We start from the raw sequence: 26,190 nt of genomic DNA on the forward strand, positions 1-26,190 counted from the left end.
TGACCACGGTTTCTATATTCCTGTTCCAGCAAAAAAGGCCATTACTATCCAAGTACCTATGCTATTAAGAAGATCCCACAGGTCTTAAATCCTCTTCTTTAGAAACTAAAATACTGAGCCAGAGAAGAGGGTTCATGTACTTTCTTAGTAACATATAAATAGTGGATGGTTACCACTTCCATGTTCAGGACAAAAGTGACTTTCTAATGTCCTTCCATAAACCCTGCAGTTATGTTAAAATGCCCATTGAAAGTGTTAATCAGTTCCCACAGATGAGGTATTTCACTTCTTACTTACAGGTAGGAGCACCCAATGAACTCTACAAATATTCACGTATTTATCAAAAACAGGAAGTAAGGCCTCAGTCTGCTTTAGTTCTTGATATCAGCCATATTTTTAGAATCAATTACAATTCTGTAGTCACCATGGGCTTGCCATAGCCAGCTCCCCATTATATGTGGCTTGTACAGACTCATCAACAAATTTGCAAACTCCACAAATCTATGGATTCATTTCTACATGGTTTCAATGCCTTCCTTTCTTGTGCATACACACAAGAGGGAAGTAACCAGTAAACAGCAAACATGCCGTAGAAAAGCAATTCTGCAATGGTTCAGGTTTTATGTTCTAATAATGCTCAAATCCCAGCTCCCAGGATTCAGTGTACTGTATCAGCAATAATGAGTAAAACTACAGAAACTCATTAAAGAACTTACTAATCAGTACGTTAATTGAGGCTATCTGCTCCCCATTATACAGACACAAATTAAGCAGGTTACAATGGTTCCCAGAAAACATCTGGGGAAACATGTCAAAATTAATGATAAATAAAATGGAGCTCCCTTTGTGGTTGATTTTTCACCCAGCTGCATCTAAAAATGTGCTATCAAAAGAAACTATTCATTATTTGTCAAATCAGAATAAAGTCCCCAAACCACCAATAGTATTTTTTTTCTTATAACTTTTTAATTAGAGGTGAACAGATCTTAAAATCAATACCTACTTGTACCCCATAGTGTGAGTTGAAAAAATTGTCCTGTGGAAAGAAACCTACTAAATGTATTTGAAATATGTAGAGATCGATAATAACTTTAAGAATAATGTATTTTATGGCATAAATCAAAATTATCTTTCTAAGGAAGAACTGATTGGGTTATTAGGAACATTCCTTTCATAAAGGGTCTGCTCTTTGGTGGATGAGGAAAAAATAGTCTAAAGCTATTTAGGGCAACATAGTAGAATAGATAGAAAAATCGTAAGAGCAAAATTAAAGTTATTGAATTGTTTTGTATGTGTGTGTACATATACATATTTACATATATATGTGTATGAAAATCATATGAAATCAACCAGTCCCCACTGTATAGATATTAAATTAAATATTATCAAGTCATGTCACCTGCTTAGAACTCATCAATAGCTTTCCTCTGTTCTTAAAGTTTAAAATTCTTAGTAGAAGACACAGAGTTCCACATAAAATATTCCTGACTCCCGTATCAGTTCCATCATCCCCAATTCTCTCCTTTATCCTGATACTTTATATCTACTTGTTTCTGTCCTTGGTGCCTCCCTCATGCCACACTCCCAGTTCTCTTTACATGCTGTTCCTTTGTCCTAGAGGGCTCAGCTTTTCACCGCCACTCTCACTCTCCACACCTGGATAAGTCTCAGTCACTTTTTAGTTATCAACTTAAATGTTATTTCTTTCTCTGAACTCTAGAATAGAAATTGGATTTCCCTATAATCACTCTTATTGCACCTTGCTCTTCTGTAAACTTTTTACAAAATTGTGGATGCATTAAAGGAATGTTTAATTAAAATTGCTAGGATTAATGTTAAAAATTTGTAGGACTAATAGTTCTCTCTGTGTGAAGAATGTTGGATGAAGAACATGGTGTCCAAGTTTCTAGATTCAGCAACTGGGTGAAGAATGGTGCCATTCACAGGGACAGGGAAGAGAAGGATGAGAAGAGTATTAAGGACAAGGGAGGTAATGAGATCAACTGTGGGCATCTTTGGCTTTAAGTGTTTCAAGGACCTCCAAATGGGGATGTACGGTTCATGGTAGTAGAGTAAGTAAAGTATAGAGTAAATGTGTATAACATAGCTTGAATACAGATCTGGGAGTTTTTACCCTATCAGTGATAAAGTAATCATGAAAATAACTGTGTAGAGAAATGAGATAACAGAGTATAGCATGTAACACTAAAACTAGCATTGAAGGGCTAGGGAATGGGAAAGGAATGAGACTGAGGAGAAGTAGCCACAATATTAAGAGAAAACGCAAGAGAGTTGGTATCAAAAAAGCAAAAGAAATATTCTGCAGGGACAGGGAGGTCAATAGCGCCATATGTGGTTAAAATGTTCAGGAAGATATGGACAGAACAGTTTGCTATTGATCAGCAATAATAACCTTAGCAACAGCCAGTAAGAGAAGCATGCCAGGAGGGGAATGAATGCAAAGAAAGCACAGAAAGTAGGCCATCCACAAGTAGTTTTCATCTGAGAACTTGGGAATGAAAGGACGGCAGCATCTAGGGGGTTCGATATGGAGAGTTTTGTTTTGCTTTTGTGTTTTTAGTGTGTGTATGATGTATTTTTTTTGTATAGCAACAAAAGCCCATATTTAACTGCTTATGGAAAGGAAACATCAGTGAAGCAAAGGTAAGAATATTTGAGAGAGGAAAGAATTAGTAGATCAGGCCTTCTGAGAGGTAAAAATGGAAGAGATTATTAGAAAAACATGGAAAGATTGAAAATCAGTTTTAAATGAACAGGGGAAGCTGAAGAGATGAATTTATGTTGAACCAAATGGTACCATTGTGTGAATCCTTCAGCTGCATTAAGCACCTCAAATGTAAAGGCAAGATTATTAGATTAATCAAGATGTTTTTCCTATGCAAGTTTAACAGAAGAACAGGTAACAGAATTGAAAATATTGCTAAAAGAATCATGAAAGTAATGATAACTTGATGTGAATAAATTTTTAAAAATAGGCATGAGGCAAGGAGGCTGATGGAGAAAAAGGAGATGAGCCAAAGTTTTGGAATATTTAAATGAGGAGGAAGATCAGAAGTAACTTAGACTACTTTAGGTTAGGAAATTAAGTCCAACAGTGGCATGTTTGAATTTAGAATTTTAAAAGGGTATCTTTTCCAAATGACTCATACTTTGAGAAGGGTCAGAGTATGATCACGTGAATGAGTAGAGAAAATTGCTTGGATGTAATGATGCCTCAAGAAGAGGGAGTCAGAGAGACCAGAGGATTCAAAAGATGGCTTCTTAACATATGTGTCAAAGTCACCCAAAGCTCACAAGACTGGGGTATAAGTGTACGAACTGTTGTCAGTCTTCCATGAAAACAGTGGAATAATCAGGGAGTCAGTGAATGACAGTAAAGCAGGCAGGTAGACTGTGGGAGGGCCAACTGCGACAGCCTTCAAAGATACATGGAAGTAATAGTTTAAGTTTACCACTGACAAAGGAGAGGACAGACAACCCAAGCTCTAACCCTGAAGTAAAAACGCTAAGAATCCAAGGTGCCCACGCTATCCATCCCTCTCTATGCCAAGGTCAAACACAACTTCATGAGTCAATGAAAGGGATAAATAATCGACCAAGGAATGTTGAGATCAGTGGATGAAAACAGGTAGCTAATAGTCAATATGGCTCAAAAATGCATTTTGTTAAGTAATTTTTATTAGAAAAATTATTTTATAATCTTTAGTCAGAGCATACATATTTTGTATTACCACAGCACTGACCACTCCCTGTTTTCTTAAAACTGCCATAAATCCCATATGCATGTTACTTGTTTCTCTGCATAGGCATTTGAGTAGCCAACATTAGTTCTAGATTCTCTTTATTTTTCTCAGGAAGAAGAAAGGAGATTTGTATTCATTCTCAGTGTCCCAGGAATTCCCAAACATGGTCTTTAGAGGCTAACAATACTGACGCACAGTAGTAGATGGGCAGTGACTTCTAACTGTGTCAGTGAAAAATGAAACTAAGGTCAAACAATATTCTGAGTTTAAGGCAAATTAGTTATCAACTGACATGGAATCTCTAAGCTGGGAGACAATTAGAAGGTAAATAAGGAAGAGGCTAAATAATTGTGTAGTTAAATATAGGACTTCTAGCTTAGAAGGCAGAGGTATGGCTTTCCTGTGTAAAATAACTTGCAACTATTAGTCCCAGGATATATATTAAGGATGGGGAAGAGCACCACTATGCATAGACATTCCTAGATAAATAAGAGAGGGACACTAAGTTGACATTGCTTAATGACTTACTAAACCAGATGTGAATATTGATCAATGTTTTGTGACTTAAGCATGGCACATAGATCAGGAATGGTGATAAGGTTCGTACCTGCAGAAATATTAGGTCATATCATGTCCTCCTCAAACATATCTACATTACCCATGATTCCTAAGTACAAGTACTTAAGAAAAATGTTCTTACAAAAAAGTGAGTCTATTTGTCAGTATTAAAAGTCAAGAAATAGAGGTTAAAAGAAAGGTCTAAAAAGCAAAAAAAAAAAACGTTAAAAAAGTAGAACAATAGCAAGCAATACAGACAATTCTGGTAAATGGTTACAAGCAAGAGCAATTGTAGAACATTCATTTATATATTCACTCAACAAATACTTACTGAGCACTGCGCTAAACTTAATATTATGCTAAGCACTGAGGCCTGATGAGTAAAACAGAAGGAGCTCTTGCTCTCATGGAACAGACAGTCCAGCCAGATAATGATGTAATGCTTCCAGAATCTATTTATTTCATCATCTAAGAGTTAGATAATAACAATAATTGAATAAGAAAATATCATACCCAGAAACATGTAGAGTCATAATAGTAATATGTTCTATAGTTCAAACTCTCTCAAAGTTACAAAAGCAAAAGAATATACTTTCTGTAAAAGAATAAAAAATAAAAAAACATCGACCAAACTTGGAAAGAGATGCAGAAGTTGCAAAACAGAATTGAATTGTTACAACATAAAATATTTTATAACTATTACCCCACTAGAACAATAAAATTGTGATCAAGTATCACTATTAGGAGACAAGTCTAATTTTAAAAAGGGGGATTAGAATGGACTTGAAGAACTAAAATTACCAGAGTTTACAGATCTAATATGAGATGATACATTTAATTGAGGAGGCTTTGGTACAACTGTGGTGAAAGTTGCAATAGGAACCAGAGAAATAATCCCTTCGGACTTCCTATGGAGTCCCTAGCAGGTTCTTAGTGAAAAATGACCCTGTGCCAGGCACAGTGATGATCGGCCTTTTGAGCAAACAGAGAGGCCCTCAGACATGAGGGACTGTGCCATTGTCCCCACCTCTGTCCTCTGATCCTGCTGCAGTATTCCACCACATAGATGGATGGTACATGGCAAAAGGCCCAGTCTATTCATGTGCTTGACAGCCTACTAAATTGTTCACTAATATTTTCTATGCTGGCTCTGTAAGACTGTCATGGCAGCCATTTCTGTTACAGATTCACTCTTTGCACAGCATCCCCTCTGACAGTGAACAGCATAATAGAGCATTGAAATCAAGACTCACAAAACCTTTCCAACATAAAGGAACGTCCTGGGGGCTCTTCACTCAGTTACACAGCTGAATGAGATGAAAGGAAGCAAATCTTGCTGGTGGTCATGCAGAAGTGGCCAGATTGCTCTGCTATGTACCTTCCTCACAGATCACTGATTCACCACTATTGTTTAATTTTCTTGGAGAACTGACAGCACATAGTGTCATGTATGGGCCCCGAACAGTCCAAGCCTTTGTGAAGAGCTAACATGCAAGAGATGTACATGATGGAGGAGGCCTTCCTGGGAGGTACTTTTGCATTTGTCTAACCATTTGTTTTGTTGGTTGGTTAGCTTTATTTTATTCATAAAGACATTTGAGAAAAACAATTATTCCCATTTGAGGACCACCAGCACCCCAGAAATCTGAACTGCTCATCCTTTAAGGAGTGGGCCTATTGTAAAGACAGGACTTACAAATAAAGCTTGACAACTAAAGCAAGTGTTTCAATCAACTGCTTAAATATTTATTAGGTATAATAAAGAGTCTGACTCCACTTTTTATATTTGATTATTGGAGCTTTCAACCCCTGAAGCTCTCTTCCTTTTCTGTGCTACATCTGAGCAAGCTGATAGCTCAGGGGTTCCTTCCTTTGGCATGTGGACAGGTGAAACCAGGCAAGTCCCTGCCCTTGGATGGGAAGCCTCATCCCAGAGGTAACCACTAGCCACCATAAAACCCCAAGCTGGTTGTTATTTTTTTTTCTCAAAGCCATTTTTTGGACCTACTTGGGAGACTTTCCTCTCCCAGAGAGCCTCATTATTTGAGTAGTAAACCTCTTTATATTCTGTTAAATGTGTACTGTCTTAAGTTTCAACAACCAAACCAAGTTTTGGGTGGAGCACAGTGACCAAACCACTACACTGAAAATGATCAAGAACATTTTACAGATTTTAATAGTGACTGACAGCCATAATTTATAGCTAGCTTCTCAGTTCCCTATTCTCCAAAGCTAAGTCCTGTCTTGTTCTAACCACTAAAAGAAACAGGGGGCTGGAACAGGGTTCAGATTACTCCACAGGGTTAAGCAAGGATTGAAGCCTTGTTGTCCATTATAAGTAGAGTTTCCTGTGGGAGACCATTGCCTCAGTTTCTCCCTTAACTGAATCTTCACTAAGTGGGCTAAAAAGATGTCAATAACTAGGGCAAAACACTACTGCCCTGAGAGTATTTCATAACTGTCTTAAGAAAATGAATAGGAATACAGGCAAAAGTTAAGTGAAATTGTGCTGTGGAATTCAGCGATTTCAGTTTCATCGCTGCCAGTGGCCACCTATCTGTCTCATTTTGGGCAATTCATTTAACTAAGCCTCAGTTCTCCTCCTGCAAAGTGGTGATACAACCACTGTCCTGGCTTGTTTACAGATATTTTGAGTATCAGAGTAGCACAATATACACAGAAGTCTTTGGTAAAGTGTCTCAATGCACACAAACACAACCCACTTTTAAAACCTGTGTGCCATACTCCTGAGAGAACCCCTTACTAAACACTTTGAGGGTATTACAGACTATTAATTTTAATTTTTAAGCAATTATAACAAACTTGCTAATCTCATATTTAAGACTTTAGCAGTTTAAAAGTGGAAAATTGGAGTAAGGAAGAGCTGCTTGCTTTTCGATAACATTCACGATTACTAACATTTATTCAGTACTTACTGTGGTACTTTAAATGCAGCACGGTTTTACATAAGCACAGGAGCAATAAGACATAATAAGCAGCTAATAGCTTAAGGGCAAAGGAGGAAACAGCTATAATCATCAGCCAAAGAATTAAAGTCTAGAGGGCTGAGAAATGAAATGTATTTACCTTGACTGGTTTTGTTTAATCACAGCAAGATGTAGATGATTCTGGAAAAAAGACAAAAGTTTTACAAATATTTGGTGTATTTATTTAAGAAGGTAGAAAATATTGTAACACAGATTTAGAAAAATTTCCATTAAAAATGTCAGAGAAGACTTTTGGTGCTTAAAGTGTTAAAATAAAACATTTCTACTGCTAATATCAAAAAAAGAGAAATCTCTTCATTCAAATGAGCTTAACATAAAAGGCCTGATTGCCATGATTTTTTTTGTACTTCTGTCAGTGCTTATTTCACTCAGTTTACAGAGAGACACCACCTCCAGTTGTTCCATAGTGAGCAAATAATCTTACAGTACGTACCACATATTTGTGACAACCCCCTTCCATGTATTAATATTATGACAACACAATATAAAAGTTAAAAAAAATTTGTAGAGAATATTAACGCTGCCATAAAATGGTAGCACAATATTGCAAAAAGCTATCCACTTTTTCATATCTTCCCCCATTCACTGCTCTTTCTACCTCTATATAGTACCACCATCTCCATCTTTTCAACTCCTCCAGAAAAGAGCAAATGACCTCAATCCCTGAGTCCTCCCTCTCTATTCACAAACTCTCAGGGATAAGAATTGTCTATTTTTCTTGCATGAGGAAGGGTCAGGAAAAAATACACAGCAATTATCTGCTAAGGAACGACATTAATCTTTTTAAATTGAGAATCAGGACCGTTTCCCTTGTTACAATGACAGAGTGACAAGTCATCTACATTTCTGTTACTGAGTATTTGAAACTATGATCTATGTCTGCCCTGTCTGGCACTCAGAATCAGTGAGAAAAGTCTCCTGATTTTCCTCTGCTTCTCTTTGCCCGTGTATTTTCGGGGTGTTAACCCGTCTGGCTGTAGGCATGAGTATGTGGCCAAGGCTTCCTACTGACATCTCACACTCTGGAACAGAGATATATGGAAAGAGCAGCTCTCTTTTTCCTCATAAGCTTTAGCTTCTAGTGGCCATCTTGCCTCTAAGAAGTTGGGATCTGCGTGAATCAGATAAGTAAGACAGAGCAGAGATACCTGAAGCCAAGATCTGGAGAAAGATAGATTCCTGACTACATAATTGAAGCATCTGTCCCCCTGAAAATGGATTTGGTCTATTAGTTATTTGAGTCAACTCATTTTCTCTGATTCTTAAGCCTATTGGCTGAGTTGGGCTGTGGTCACTTGACATCAAAAGATTCCTCTTTAGTGTCTTTGTTTTCATGTCTGTTTCTCCTTCCGGGCTATGAACATTTCAAAGTCAGAAACTGTGTTTCAGTAAGCTTTCTATATTTAGTTAGAAACATATTAATTAATATTAATCTCCAGTCCAGTATTTAATAAATGCTTTTAAGAAAGACTAAGGGAATTTTCCTTCTAGGAATACTAGGAGAATGTAGATAGACATCTATGCAAAGAAACTTGATGTCATTGAAAGACCCACATAACAGGAAAAATATTTTGACACTATTGTGACTTGTCAGAACTTGAAGTTGAAAATTTTCAGAGATGTAAGCATATTCTTATGGAATTCAACAAACACTATTAGTTGTTCCTGGAATATGAAGTTTTTGAAATTTCTCTTCCTATTTTCCTCTTTATTAATTATTTATTCATTTATTTATTTAAGTAGAGGTATTAAAAAACATAAAGGTGTTCACATTAGTATTATATTTCTTACATAGAAAACTTAATGCTAATCAATTAATGGGAAAAGGTACTTGTCAACCAAAAGTAACTTTTGGTGGTTCTTAACCCATTCACTTAGAGAATACAAATCATGCAGAATAAAGTATCTACAAATTCAAAACTAAAGAAACAAATTGCTCTACTCCACTTGCTGAAATTTCATCACCAGAGTTTACTTATTTGCAAATGTGTTTCTTCTCTTTAAAACCAACCACATTTTAGTGAAGGAATAGTTTATCATGCCGTTTGGAACCTCTTCCACAACCAAATAATCAGAATGATCTCAATTTTAGCAGATGTCAACCACCAGTTCAACAGAACAACTACAAATATACTGATAAAATGTAAAAATGTTAATATACTTAAATCCATGTTTATATCTTCCTGTACACATACAGAAGATATATTTTTGTTTGGCCACTTTTTTACATAGTTTACAACTTCCCTGTAGTTCTTATGGGGCTAGAACATTTCAAAGAAGAGGAAGACAATTTATTTGAGTGCAATGAATTATGTAACTAACCCTTAACTCTATCATGTTGTCAATTTCAACATTTTCTGAGTCTAGGGAATGACAGAAGATGACTGTTGTTAAATCATTTGTGTGTCACATCTCCCTATAAAACAAATGGCCATTGATCCCCCAATGTCATCGAGTATTATTTAAGTGTACACTGAGGGCCCAGGAGTCCAGATGCTTCTTAGGAGAGAAACAAATAAATACATTAATAATGAAGTGAAGCTTCTTGTGGGAAATAATTTTCTTATCTATTTTATGAGAAAGTACAATTATTGTGTTAAGAAATTCAATAGATTATGGAGTGTGAATTCATGCGACCAAACAAAAATATTTATTAAAATGTTAATAATTTGTACAATTGTTAAAATAATTAAACCTTGAAGCTTTAATACATTAAATTAATATGAGTAAGTCTAAAGTTAAAGTATAGTGTAAGGGAGAAATTCATGTTACTTTCTTTTTCATTTTCTTTTTACATAAAGGCTACTAATTCAAAATTGCTACTGTCTTTTTAGTTGAAAGTTGTGTTGGGAATTTTTTAATGCAAAATTCCATACATGGTCTCAGCCTTTCTACGGCCTACATGTGTTTTAGTTGGGCCCTTGTCAGATTCTAGACACTGTGCAAGATATTTTCACATATATTTACACCCTGAACCTGCTTAGCAACCCCGAGAAGATTTTCTTTTCTTACATGAAAAGAAAGTCGGGCTCAACCAAAGAACAAACAAGTAACTTATACAAATTCACAAAGATAGTGAGCAACTGAAGAGATACTTAAACACAGTGCTGCCTAACTTCAAAACCTATTACTTAAAGATTTGCCTTTGGTTGACTGATTTTTCAAGTGAAAACAGTACCTCTACATGACATAAACCAGAACTCTGCTGTCAGAAGTCTCTTCCAAATGAGAAGTGGCATTATTCTTTCCTTTTCTCTTTTAAGAGACCATATAATTTGTCTGCTAAAATATAGTTATCAAATATTTGTATTATTATGTAAATACCTATACAAAATAAAAATGTCTCCAAGCATCTTTTATTATTTTACCTGTATCTCTTAAGCATTCCAATAATAGTAAGAAGAATGTTAATGTTTTTATTTCTGGACTTACACATCAACCAGAGAAATAATAAACAGTGTTTGAGTTGTGTTGGTAGAAAAAATTTTCCTCGACTTTTCAAAGTTCCTTGGGGCAGGTCTAAGAATTAAATTGACATGAGCCAGATTAACAGGAGACAGTCAAATTTAATTATATACATAGAGGGAATCCACATAAACATGAGGGATTCCAAAGACGCTCGGGCCAAAATGAGGTGTGTATGTCATTTGGAACTAAGGAAGAGGGGCCAGGGGTTTAGGGCTTCGAAAGGGAAGGAAGGCAATTCACAGGCAAAATGGAAAGAGTAAATGTTTGGTAAACAAATTTTTGCTGTGCCATACAGGAACAATGGTCAAACAGGCCTCATTAGTTTCCTCCAGTCTGTCATACCCAGTTCATATTCTACTATTGTTATCTGTGGTGATAGCTCCCTTCCTGGAAGAGGTCTTCTATCAAAATTCTTTTGGGCAGTTAGTGGGGAAGAAATAAAGAAAAACTTGAGTCTTCTGTTTCTTAAAGATAATCAGCCTAAAATAATCCATATGCCAAAGACAAAGATTTTGAGGTGGCAATTTTGCTCCCCTATGGTTGTAAATCGAGTATTATTTAAGTGTACACTGAGGGCCCAGGAGTCCAGATGCTTCGGTTCCTTGGAAAGTATCTTCTGGGCCAGTCCCTATTTTAAGTATCACCACATAAATAACTAAAACATATGGTGTATATTTAATTAAGTGGTGAAATGTATGGTATGAATTTAAAAAACCTTTAGGAATTTAGCGGAGAAATGAAGGAGTGAACTTTACCAATATAAAGTTAAGGAAGCAGAGCATCTCTTAGATTGGTAGTCTAAATCTAAAAGTTAAAAGTTATTTTTTAACTTTTAAAAGTTAAGTTATTGTTTAACGTTTAAAAGTTAAAAGTTATTCTTTCCTAGGGTGCAGTAGAATTTCTCAGTTTAAGGAAAGCAAAACTTTTCAATGGGAAGAAAATTCTAAGAGGAGGACATTATTGGATAAATCAATTAAAGTAAGTAGGAAGCCATAAATTAAAGTACACTACTAGCTTTCTCTATTAGGAAAAAAAAAAAAGGAATATCTCTGTTCATCTCCTCTGCTCAAAATGAGTCAAATCCAGCAAGAACACCATATGAAAAATAGCCACAGCATACTTAATTACCTTCCTTCATTATTTAGAGATCTGTAGCAAAGTATCTTGCATGGGTCCATTTTCTTTCTACTCCACAACTGTGTATCCAACCAAGTTTTACTTAGTTAGGAAACAAATGATCAGAACTGTAAACAAGAGTCATTGACAAGCAACAAAGGTGGTCATTTCTACAGCTCAAAGCCTTGCATCCAGAAAGATAATTCTTTTAGAAAACTAGTTTCAGACTTTCATGTCCACAAGAGGTCTTCCTCAGAATCCCTTAACTAATCACATGTGTATTCTAGAAGAAACTAGAACAACCCTGCCCCTCTATAATCAAAGAGATCAAGGATATCGCAATGTACCATGTGACTTCAAATGCTGTAGCTAGTTGGCACCATGAAAAAGTTAATCACAATCACTGAAACAATGTGGCATTTCATTTTGCAACCATGAATCACTCTCTGTCTGGTCTATTAGGCTGAGATTCATTTTCATAGTAAATGAATCTTTAGAGTGTCAGCCTGTGATTAGTGACAGTGAGACATTTTACAGATCGGAGCTGTGCCGACCCTGTTGCTATAGAAAGTTTGGTAGAGATCTTGGTGATGATAATCTTGACATTAGGAAAATTGGAATAAAATTTAATATGGATCTCCTTATGAAATAAGATTTGACCAAGATTTCACATCCAGAATAACTGAATGCTTCTGAACACCCTATATAATTAAATAGATTATAATACATGGGACTGACAGGTTTGTGAGGGGCAGTAGACTGACTTCGCCTACCAGGTTAATTTATATTTGCATGTTTGTTAGTTAATCACATTTACAGTTTACGATAGTATTTGAAAGGTCACATTCTAAGAAAAAGTTCTTGGCCTGTTAGATTTAAATACCAAATGCTCTGAATATTCTTAAAATGTTCTTAGCCTTAAAAAATGCAACATATTTTCTAAGGATATACTTCACCAAAAAGTGGTATAGATCAAAGAAGATGGTGAGAAAGAATTTGGAAGATTAAAGATGTCATAGGAATACACCGATAGATCAAAGCAAGTAGCCTTATAAATTTCCTTGCATCTCTTAAGAGTGCTGATAGTTTGTGTGTTTGACCACATATTCAAGGTATTTTATATTTGACTCTGCTAATATGAAGAACAGGCTGTTAGATAGAAAGACAGATGAGCAGCCAGGGAAGGGAAGATGAGGTTCAACGAAAAAACTGCCCAAACTGCCCAGCTAAGGGGTCCCACGGGAAGGCAACAAAGGTCAGGGAAATAACTTCCTGCCTGTCCGTACCAGGCCAGACTGGTCCCAGCCAGGTCCCAGTGTGGGCCAATCATAGAAAACTAAGACCACACCTCCTCATAATCTCATTAAAATAAAACTGTGGTTTTGCCACGCCCCCAGCCCCCATCACCCATGGGCTTTTCTGTGTGCATCTGGGAAAAGACAATTTGTGCCAAGAGGAATGGGTGTGTAACTAGAGCAGTCAATCAAATGCCCTCACCCTGTCAATCAAAAGAAGTACCTCCCAGCTAGGTGGTGATAGACCCTCCCCTACAATTTCTGTGCCTTCCTCTACCTTGACTCCGGCCGCCTTCTGCCTTGGGGTGTATTCACATACAACTTTCACTCTCTTTCACTATTGTATGTGTTAAATTTCTTAAAATTCTTGTTGCTGTGATGGGGACAAGGACCAAGGAGAACAAAGCTGTTGGAGTTGAACTGATGGGCTTTCTTTAAGCCATCAACTTTTGTTTATCATGAGAGAAACAATTTTCACATTCCAGGAAGAAAAAATTGAGTGCTTCTAGTACTGAGGAAGAAACTCTTGAAGGACGTCCTTCTTATCTCCTCTGCCCTCAAAGAGGTGTACACAGCCATGGGACCAAGGAGTTTACTCTCAAGTGTATGGTTAGGAAATAGAGTTTAATGTGCATGGAAAGGGCGAGAGAGGAATGTAGTTGCATTAACTTCTATTTGCAAATGTGTACTATTAAGAAGATGCTGAATTGTCTGTAATTTGTCTATCAAGAATAAAAAACTCATAAGAAACATTTCTATGAATCTTTGTGTTAGGCAGAAAGACAGACATGAGCAGGATGGAGAGAGAATGAATCCCACTAAAATGGACTCAAAGAGTTAACTAGATAAAAGCAGAGAGACAGAAAGGACTCACAGAGTTAATTAGTTGAAGTTTCAAGGGCCAGAATGTGATTTGGAATGTCCAGACATTTCCCAGATGAAAAACAGCTCCCCAGATGAGAAGCTTCCAAGTACAGACACTCCCCAGATAAAGGAAAATATCAGAGCACAGACATTCTCCAGATAAAGAAAAAACATCAGAGTGCACACAGCCCATGCCTTCATTTTACCAATTAGATCAGGCCTCCAAGGCCAAGGATTGTCCATCAAGGACTCCTTAATCCTGCCAAAAACCCAATAAAGGCAGCCTCATGGGAAGGAGACAATGCCCGTCTAATTTAGGCAGACCTGCTCTGTTACAGAGCACAGTAAAACTTGGCTTTCTTGACTTTAGGTTCACGTCTCACTCTATCAGACTTCCCCGCGACTCCAAACCAAGTTTACCTTCCCAAAATTTGTGCATAGCACTTAGAACAAGAGTAGCTGTCCACAGTGAAGACTCAGACTTGGAATCAGTGGATTTACCACTTAAAAGTTTCATGCCGGGCATCAACATTTAAAATATAACACACAGGAATTTTAACACAGGATCACTGAAAGAAAACTGTGCCATTTGAAGACAGCTTTGTAGCTAATGGCTTTGCGTAGCACCATCTAAGTTATGTTCAGAAAGAGTCAATCTCATTGCTGACACCAATCCTCTGCAAAATCTGCACATATAAAAGTTGAGGAGTAAATTATAGCACTAATAAAGTTAACCTGGTAGAGTCCAAAATGGCAAATGCAGCATAGAAAAAAAGCAAACAGAAACAGTTCATGCTGTTATAATTGGTACAATTTCATTGGCAATTTAAATAAAATAATTCAAATTGCTGCAATTAACACACACATAGAATTCAAAGGACGGTGGGTGACCTCGCACAAAACACACTGTGGAATAAGCCCTCCTCCAAGGAATTAACTTTCATAAATCATTTGCATCCAAAGAATGCCTGGCTTCATGCTCTACAAAAATTATCAGCACCGGAAAAGCAAAGCCCCTCAATGAGAATACCCATCAACAGCAAGCACTGTTTCCTGGCCTATTTCATCTATATGAAGGCACAGATATTGGCTGGGTTACACACACAAACTCCCTGACTGAAGGTGGGATTTTGCTTTTTCTGCCTGGGTGCCCCCACACAGCTTAGAAGGAACCGTTAGCAAGGACTATGGGCTGCTGTACTGCTGAGAAGTGAGTCTGATTCACGTTGACAGAGATTCCACTTTTACTTGACTTCAGGGGCACAAGACCATCTTGTCTATGGTTTAGGTCTGGATAAAGAGTTCTCTCCTCCAACACATAAGAGCACAGTAGCCACAAATTGTTATTTGAGATTCAGAGAAAATGCATTAGTGTTTCTCCAGTCACCTGAAACCCAATTTAACACATATTATCTGGGACATATTGGAAGCCTTTTCTGTTACAATGTCAGACTTATGCAAGCACAGAACAGACAGTACCAAGAATTATGATTTATGATCAAAAATCAAAAAAGTAACAATTGGGTGAACCTGAGTGTAGAGATGACCTCTTCCATCCCTGGTTCTGAAGTCTAGACCTGGGGAGTAAGGCAAACCATTTGAACAACTGCCTAATATGCAGAGCTCAAAAGCACTTTTAACATCTAGAATGTGTAATTTTTTAACCCCTTAAAAATAATCCAAAGTCCAAAGATGTTATTTCAAGATTATAAAACTTGACATTTTTGAGTTCACACACAGACCCTTTATGATACAAAGGCAAAGGAAGTATTGACTTTATCCTTCACATTCTCTCTTAAAATTACCTTATTAGTTCTGTGTTTGTATCTTGTGTCATCTACATTGATGCATGTTTAGTCAAAACATTTCAAACAAGGAGTCTCATGCTAAATTTAGTTTGAGATGGTTATTATAGCATGCAGCAGGAAGGTAGAAGGTGGATAATAAAGAGAATGATTCAAGTCAATTTGAAGGAGAAGGTACAATTGCACTGGGGAAATGATAACTGAATTGGGAGGGAACCGACAAGTTATTCATGTAAGTGATAGTCTCTCAAATGGGGACAGCGATAAATGAAAGCATTATTTAAATTGACATCCCCTCTCCAAGGAGAATGGGGACTAGACTATCAGGGAAATTCTATGAATGACAATGACTAGACCTAGAAGTCTCCGGCAGAACAAAATGGGGGACGATACACAAGAAAACCAGAAGAGCTGGCAGAAGCATGCACCTTGCTTACAAAAAGTTCAAGTTCAATTAGGAAAAAAGAGTGCTGACAAACTGAAAGAACAAAGCCAGAATTCAAAACTAGAAACAAAATCAGAATTCTTGAATACTAAAACTTTGTATGCAAATAAGTGGAAATTAAAGTATGTTCTTTTTTGAAATAAGTACTACTTAAAAGGTTGCCAAAATGTGATTCTTAAATGGTTATCTGACTGCTAGCTGCAACTGCTTAAATTGTGCATGCTTAGGAATAAAAATTAGTAATGTATTCCCAAAGTGACCTTTTCCAAGCCATAATAAATCATCCAAATATCCTGTCTTCTTCCATGAACCTTCCATTTAAAGAAGGTAAAATGGAAGTATGGCTGAGAGCATGAGGCAGTCGCTTTCTCCAAAACGAAGTCTGAAATTGGAGCATGTAAGTACAAATCTAACTCCCTGGCTGAAATTCATCTTTGAAAGAAGTGCATGTCTTGTCACTACCCTCCTGAAATCCTTCCTTCCTCCCTCATGCCCTGTATTTCTTTCACCTCAGTGGCTAGTCAGGAAAGAAAGAGTCATTGTTCTTGCTGTTTTTATTCAAACATTGAATAAGAAAAAGAGGCTTTAAATAAACGATCAAAATGATTACTGAGGATTGTTTGTCATTGAAACAGAAGCCCAAGGGATTAACTTTTGGAGTTTTGAGACCAATATATTCAGAATTACCCTTGAGGGAAAATAAGCTTTTTAAATCACAGTTATGATGGTGATACTAATGCTGATGACTTTTAATCTTTTACAGTCTTGCTCTTTTTAACTAAAGTGTGAACCTAATAGCCCCAACCTCTGTCTAAACTTAAGTCTGACGTTTTAAAGAAAAAAATCCCTGAGAAAATCTAGAGCTTCACTACAGCGTTTCATGCAATTCAATCAATGCACTGTGAATTGATGTTACAAAATGTGCGATCTTCAAGTACATTTGTAAGATTGAATAGTCAGTCTTTAAATAAAGAAGCACAAACATGGCAGTGGGAGAGTTACACATTTGATACAAATTTTTATGTTTTAAAGATTAGGTCAATTTTAGCCAAAGGAAGAGAAGAAAAAGAAAACAGCAATGTAACAATTTTGATACCCAATAGAGAGTTTAAACAAAAGATAAAACCACATTTCATACTTTTTAATGAATGACTGAATTTAAAATTTTAAATGAATGGTACTGAAAATTCCCAGGATGGAAATGGGTTACCCATAAGCCACCCTCTACCATCATTCTATAATTTAAAAAAAACCACCGCCACAAAGTAAATGAGGCTGATAATCTGTTACAGTATTATAGCATCACAAGTATACTGACAATTTAATGTTATACTCTGTATTTAAAATACGTAGATATAATGGAGCCTAAACAGAGTTTAAACAAACTCACATGTAATATTCAATTTTGAAGAGTGCTTTTGCTTAAGAAATATAATAGATTTGTAAATATTCAACAAAATCAGTAAAAAGACTGAATTGAAATACAGATTTGAACCATCTTCATAACACACACTGTGGATTTTCCACAGTATATACTGTGGGGACAAGTGCCCAGATCACAACAGATCATGTAGCCCTGTGTAGCCACTAATCGACTATTTATTGACATGTATTTTTGTGATAAAGTGCAGTCTCAGAAACGAAAGAATGAGCTAAGCTCCATGACTCTTACTGGAAGCTAGTCTTTGCCTTGATCGGGCATACTGTATGCAGTCAACCAAAGCAGCAAAAGATTTCTCAAAATGTATTTATGGCAACTTGAATATGGAGGGAAAAATCCAAGAATTATATGAAGTAGCTGTACTAGGAGAAATAGATGGTGAGGAGGACATTTTTCAATTTGACCAGAAAAACTATTGCCCAGAAAGAATGGTTAAGAAAACTAGAAAAACAAAGGTGTCAAAGTGGAAAAAGTAACCTTTAAATAGCTCTAGAGAGAAATATCAGAGGACTTAGAATAAAAGTATCCAGTAATCCACTGTATTTCTTGTTAATATTTTATTTTAAGAAACATACCTCAGAAATCCCTTACATGAGAAAAGTAGTTCTCCTTTTTGAATGCATCTCTCAAAGCATTACTTATGAATTATTTAGCTTTTCCTTATGTGTTCATACAGTGAATAATGATTAGGTAACAACTTAAAAGGAATAAAGTTCAGTAAATTGTTCAGTCCTTCATATATTAAAGTACTTTTTATAACAAATAGCTAAATTCAGTTCAGAAAATGTTGTAAGATGTGGGTATCATTCCAGCATGATTTTGCTCCCACTTGAGGAGTATATTAGCGGTGGCAGATTAATTTAACCACTTTAATCTGATTTCTTTTACCATGGGGCAACAAACAAAAGCCTTTTTATGGAAATGTCAAGACAAAGCTGTAATGAAAAGTCTGTAAGCAGGAGTTATAATCTAGTAAAACCTTTACTGATTGGAGTTTATGTATCTGATGCATCAGTTGAAATCGCTGTGCATCACGTTCTCCACTTGTACCAAGAGGACGTGCTACCACGGTTTGCTGGGATTTATAGCAATCAACTACTATAATCAGGAAGCATTTCCATAGCATAATATACATCTCATTTTTAAAAATCCTGGGATGTTGATCACTGTACAACATAAATGATGAAAGGAGTAAAAATTAAGTCAAAGGGGAATGAAATGAGTCACCCTCCTTTTACTAAATAAAGGAACTGTGTGGTGAAAGTAGAATACAAAAATTTGATTCCCAGAGAGCTGCTGAGCCAACTGTGACTCAAGGCTAACAAATTTTCAAATGACATTTTACTAGCTAAGGAGTAGGTGGGATCATTCATTGTGGGATACAATGGGTAGTTCATTAAGTGGACCCTTTAGTATTAAGTACTGAAGGTAGATCTTCCTCACTTAGGAAGGAAATACAAAAGCAGGTAAGAGTCAGAAAAGTACAATGCACAAGGTTATATGCATTTTTAACTGTTGTGTAGCAAAAAAGATGTCTATATACAGTCATACTGGGGAAATAAAGACCATGCTGCATCTACTGACAAGAAACTAGTTTCCTGGTAGAGCCTGACAAGTAGAGCCTCTATATTTGAATTTGAATCAGGCATAAGAAATATGTGTGCATGGTACTGGTTTTTCTTAATAATAGAAATGCAAATGCAAGTGACTACTAACAGGATTGTGATTGTTTCCTTTACTAAAACTTGATTCCTATGAAAGAAATGGACTTACCAGTTAATATTATACCAGGTATTATTTTGCAAGAAAACAATCAAGTTTCAGTAGCTTATTTGTCTCCAAATTTCGAACTCCCTCATATCTTCCATTTCTCACCAGCTCCACTATCACCACAATTCAATATCCTGTCAATATGCCATCAATGCTCACCTTTTCTCAATAGCCTACTCACTGGGCCCTGGGATAAGGCCCTTGGACCCATACTTCACACTGCACAGTTAATGTCTTCAAATGCAAATCTGATCCTGTTGCCTCTAACAAACACAACTCTAAAACTTTTAGTAGCTGCCCACTGCTCGAGAGAGTAACCTGATCTATAAACTTCTCTATAGCCTGGTCAGCCATTCAGACTTCAACTTGCATAACTCTTGTGTTTTATGTTCCAGACACTCGAGGCTTCCTTTAATTCCTCGAATGCCCATGCTCTCACCCGCCACTGGGCCTTTACACAGACCGTTTCTCAGGCTGCAACGCCCTTCCCATTATCTCTGCTCTCCATCGGATTACTTATTTGGTACTCTCCCTTCAGCTCAGTTCCGGCTTTACTTCACCAGTTGTTAAATTCTGTGATTGTTTGCTATTACTTTCTTCCAAAGCACTAATCTCAGAGTATATTTATTATGTGCTTTAGTCTGAGCACATCTTTTCAAAATGTTTTTGCCTTGAAATATAAAATACAGAGAGGCACAGAAGGGAAAAGTGGACAGATAAAATTTATCACAAAGGGACCACTCATGTACCCACCACATAAGTTAAGAGGTAGAATTTTACTTGCAGAAACTCAAGCCCCTAATTACTGCATACCCTTACCCGCTCCTTCAAAGGAAAGCACTGCTATGAGTTACATAATGAAAACTGGAAGTTTTCCTATCTGAGCATGCATCCCTGAACACAAAGCTTACATTTGCCTGATTTTTGAGCATTTTAGAAATTGAAGCATATAGTGATTATTCTTTGTGTCTTGATAGTTGATAATGTAGGTCTTTCAGCTTTACTACCTTTACTCAAAATTGCCTTCACAATCTTTGGTTGTTTGCATTACAACAAATCTTGAATCAGATTTTCAATTTCTACTAAAAGAAAAAAAAACAATTCACTGGGATTTCATTAAATGAATTGATCAATTTGGGAAGAATTGACACCTTGACAATATCATTTTCTAACCCATTTCTTTAACTCTTCTCTCACTAATGTCATAGCTTTCAGTACAAAGGACTTGAACATTTTTTTTGTTGTTAGATTTATTCCTGGATGGTTTTTTATGCTATTGTAAATTGTATCCATCTCAAAATTTCATTTTTTATTCATTTGTTGCTAGAATACAGAAACACAGTTTTGTGCATTTACTTGTATCCAGGACCCTTAATACATTCAATTATTAATTTTAACGGTTTTTCTGTAGAATCTTTTGGACTGTCTACATGTACAATAATGTCTATAAATAATGACAGATGTCTTCCTTTCAGTACTTAAACTTCCATTTTTATTTACATACGGCTAGGGCTAGGGCATCCAATACAATCCAGTGTTACACAGATAAGAAAATGATGAGTATCTACATTTTGTTGAATCTCAAAGGGAAATCTTTCATCAATTCAAAATAAGGTATAATGTTTACTGTAGGGTTTTAGTGATACCTTTTATCTAAGTAACAAAGTTTCCTTCCATATTTAGTATGTTGATCAGTCAAGTATTACATTTTATTGTTTTTCTTCAACTGTTTAGCTGATTTTATTAATTTTATCCATTATTTTATTAGTACTGTTTAACACATTGATTTATATTCAGATATTAAGTCAATCTGTATTTCCATCTTTCACTTGGCCATAATATACTCTCATTTATACATAACACCACATTTGTTTTCCCACTACTTTAAGATTTTTAAGAATCTGTTTGTTAGTAATATTGTTCTGTAATTTTTCTTTGTTGTGTTTTCATTGTTAAGTTTTGGTACTGTGATTATTCTCACCTCATAAAAACAGGAGGGAATCTTCTTCTTTATTTCTATTTCCTGGCAGTATTTAGATTTATTTATTAGTGGAACAATCTGATGGATAAGAAACAGAAAATTTAAGAAATTGAATTTAGAATTAAAACATTAAAAACTTATCACAAGGAAAGCTCAACTGATTTACTATTATTTGCCCAAATGAGGATATATTTTTATTACTCCTTCTTAATGTTCATAGGACTTCTTGAATGAATGACCTGATGATGTCTTTCATCAATTTAAGAAAATTCTTAGCCACTATCTCTTGCTTCCCCTAGCAGATTATAAACCTCATAAGAGTAGAACCTATGTCTATACTTTGAGTCATATAATATGTCCCAAAGTGTTCAACTGACATTGATTTATAAAAATTCAAGGATTCCTTCTTGATGTGTCCTTCCTAAATTCTCCCTACTCTAATTTCAATATTCCTCCTCTATGTCTGTCAGTATCCTATCCTTAAATACATTATAGTTATTACTCTGAAACCACAGTACTTCTCAATCAAGGCATACATCTGTGAGTGTATTCAGTTGTATCCCAGGGGTAAACAAAGTCATGAAATAAATGTGGCCCAATTTATGGAAGTATTTGGGTAGATACTGAAAAAAAAAATCAAGTTAAGCAATTCACCTAAGTAATCTGAAACACTTTTTATACATAACACTCATAGGTAGGATAGAATCAGGGTGGTCCTAAGAGGCCCCAGTCAGCGCAGCCTTCTCCGAAGAGAATGGGAGTGCATAATCTCATGCATTTACATGTTTTACCTACCAATTTTGGATTGAATTTTCTTTTGTAAAAGGGGCTTAGAGTGTAAAAGTAGTCTGAAAATTACTGGAATAGAATGCAAACTACACATTGTTTTTAAATTTAAAAATATGGTAAAAATGTCAAAGCACTCAGGCTATGTTCCCAGTTCTCCATTCTCTCTTCATTAGAGATATTTCAGTCTTTCTGAAGTCCGGAGTTTACATGTACATCTGGAAGACCTGAGGCACTGGGATGGCATAACTTTTGCTCTTAATTATTTTATATTCCCAGAGCCAAGCACAGGTTTTTTTAAAAAAAGAAATGGTGTAAGGAATGAATGGATGCATGGATGATACTGTATATTGTAGTCTCCTCTAGTCTCCTCATGTCTCACAGAATAACTTTTAAAAAAGGAGTTTAGTGGATAGCAATAGCAAACACTGTAAAAAGCTAAGGAAAAGCCATTTTAAAAATTAAAGCTAATAAAAGGATACAAAACCTTTCCCCGTAAAAGGTAAGCACATCTGACAGCAATACTAGCAAAGCTAAACTGGAAAAACTGACATTCTATATAATCACTTGAGTTAATATATTTACTCCAACACACTTTGCATTTATTTGTTTCTCTCTGCGTAAGCAGCAATGAAAGATCTGCCTGCTAGCTGTTCAACTTTTGGGAGTATAACATAATTTTAAATGAAATGATAAGTAATGAAAACATTAAGTGCTATGCAAAGATTATGACTCCAGTGCCTAGTAGGGCAATTAAATTTGATGTTTGTTACTCTTTATCACAGTCAACAATATGTTTTCCCCTGTGTGACTATGTAAAGAGTTGATTGATAACAATAGAGAAGTGGTTAGGAAGGACAATTCTACTCATCATTAGATATGTGACTAAGTAATTCATTTTACAGTTAGGGTCACTGTAGCAAACAGTGATATGATACAGATGAGATCAGTATTGGACCCTAATGAAAGTTACTCATTAATAGTAAATACTACTTAGTTTTTAAATGTATTGACTGTTACAGGAATAAGAGAATGTCATGGAGCATTAGTATTTGTAAGCTGTAACATGATTGCCAATACATTTGCCCAAGACCAACAAATAAATAAGAACATGAAGTATATAAAAGCCAAACTTTTCAGGAAGTAAAATTACGTACGGCCCAGGACATTGTAAACCATATTGATCTGTGAATAGATGTTAACTTTAAACTGTTGTTTGTTCTTAACTTTCCTATCACTTGATAGATGAATAGTCTTTTTAAAGTAAATTTTACCAGATATTTTAAAGTCTAACGCCTACATTTTTACATGGACTCAAGAGTGGCAAAGTCACAATCAATAGCAGACATGGGGATGAAGCAAACAGATACTAAGAAATCAGAGAACCTTTGGATTACATCTGGATTGCTTGATAGGTAGATCAGATATCTAAGGGATTGAGCACAGAACACCAAACACCAAAATCATTTTTGGGAAGATTTTATATTTTATAAAAGTAGAGAATTTGTTGTGACAAGAAATATAAAACTGTTGGGCTGCCTTAAACTTTTATGGTTTTGTAGTGGTTTTGTTTTGAATTACACAAGACTCAGTGGGGGATGGGAGATAACATAAGTTACTTGGTGCCTTAAAGGTCTCAGAATCCAAAGCGTCTCTTTATCGTCACCAAAATTTGGATTCTGAAGAGCAAGATGATACTCCATACATTATAGTGATGAAAAGGTACCTGAATTACATATTATGAATATGAATTACAATTTCACAGGGTTGACAGAAATGTTTATTGGGATTTAGACACACATTGCCTCCATCTCAGAGTTAAAGGCTTTGTTAGGAGTAAAGAACAGGAGATGCAGTGGAAGATGTCTGATGGGTCATATTATATCATCCTGTTCCTTGAAACAAAATTTAGCCCAACACCAAATTGTTTTAAATTACATTGCTCTGATTATTTTATTAGATCCTAGGCTTTTTGAATCATTATCTGCTCTCTATATTTTTATGACAACTTTATTAAAAACAGAAATAGGTTTCTAAAATTGCAAGGTGAAAGTCATTTTAAAAGATAAATTAGTCATTCTAGAAAATGTTTTGCTATCAAAAGACAATATTTACAATAACTGCAAATCTTCGTTGCTTGCCACAATTAACCATCTGGCAAATGGGATATAATTAGGTCATCATTTGGCAATGTGATTTCAGTAGACAGACAGAATACCAATAACACAATAAGCCAAGTTCCATAATCTAATTCATTATCATTTCTTCAGTACTTCATTTTTGTTTTAAATGACTATTTATTAATCATTCAACATCTCTTTGCTAAAGAAAAATAATACAGAACATTCCCAATTGATAGCCATGGAAACTGAAAATAAACACAAAGTAATTTATCCTCGGTCATACTGCCAATTTCTAAGAAGGTCATATTATTAATTCAGACTTTGATACATTCTGACATAATTCACAGAACAAATACTTAACTGGATAGCTATCATGTGTCAGCATGGTATTGGCCACTATAAAAATCAGAATGAAGAAAACATAGGTCCTGACAGAAATGATTTTAGAGAAAAAGGTGAGAAAAAAGTTATAAATTCATGGTTTAAAGTAGAGTGATAATACAAAATTCAGAATAACCAAATATTCTGGAGATTAGGAGTAGCCAGGATACTCATCCTAAAATGGGTCATGAAAATGGATTTTTAAAAGATTGACAGGTGATCAATTGTCTGTGGGATTTCAAGAAAATAGAAGCCTAGTATGATTTTCTTCCTTCCTTTCTTGTTTCTTTCCTTTTTTAAGGGATGGACAATGTAGTAGCCTTACCAGTATGAGCAGCAGATTGAGGAGAGAAAGTTAAGAGTTCAATTTATACATACATGAATTTGAGGCTTGATGGCATTTCCATATATAAGATCCAATAAATGTCTGTTCAAATGCTGGAGTTGTTGATAAAGACATAATATAGTTGAAATAATGAGACTAAAAAAGGGTGGCGAGGAAGAATTTATTGAGTGAGAATAGATAAGGCTGAGAATAGAGTTTTGGGGCAAGACTTTGATTTCAGTGATGAGGAGAGAGTCCAGCAAAGCATCTTAAGTACTAATTGTCAGAAGTATAAAGAGAAGCAGAATATAGCATCATAGAAACAAAGAATCAGAAGAAGGATAAACCAGTGAAGGTTTTTTTGTATTGATAGTACATAGCAACACCCATAAAATACTAGTGCTTACAACAGTTTTTCTTGCATATTGATCTGTGGGGCAGCAGGAACAGTTCTGTTTCATGCTTTGAGCACACTGGGCTTGGCTCCCGCTGCAGGTTGAGTTCAGATGTGCTCCATGTGACCTAAGTGGTACATTTTACTGACCAAACCATCTGGGCATGTCCTTTTCATGGCATGTACAAAAAGCATGAGAAGCCAAGTATACTTAAAGTCCTTGCTCATCTCATGTCCACTAACTATTGGCCAAAGCAAGACACACATCAAAGGATCAGAGATACATACTCCACCTACTCTAGTAATTGGAGTTTTACAAAGTCATCTAGAAAAGGGATTCATTGATTTGTAATTCTGTAATATGAACAAAGTGAAGAATTGGGAACTATAATCCAGTCCAATCTACAAATGAAGAATATGATCGACAGTCCAAGATGAGGGAGAAGAGCTACATTGAGAAGTTTATTGTAATAACATAACTATAGACTCATTTCCAAGTGAAAACATTTGAAGAAAATAAGAATTCCCTATAGAATAGATTCTCTATTTTGTAGAGAAATAAAAATGTCTCTTTTTTAGAAATACCAATGCATGAGACCATTTCAATTAAATCAAAATTTCTGAGGCTGAAATGCATACATGTTATGCTTTAATTTTTTTATAGCT

This window comes from Manis pentadactyla, chromosome 4, assembly GCF_030020395.1.
Source record: "Manis pentadactyla isolate mManPen7 chromosome 4, mManPen7.hap1, whole genome shotgun sequence".
NCBI classification, from domain to species: domain Eukaryota; kingdom Metazoa; phylum Chordata; class Mammalia; order Pholidota; family Manidae; genus Manis; species Manis pentadactyla.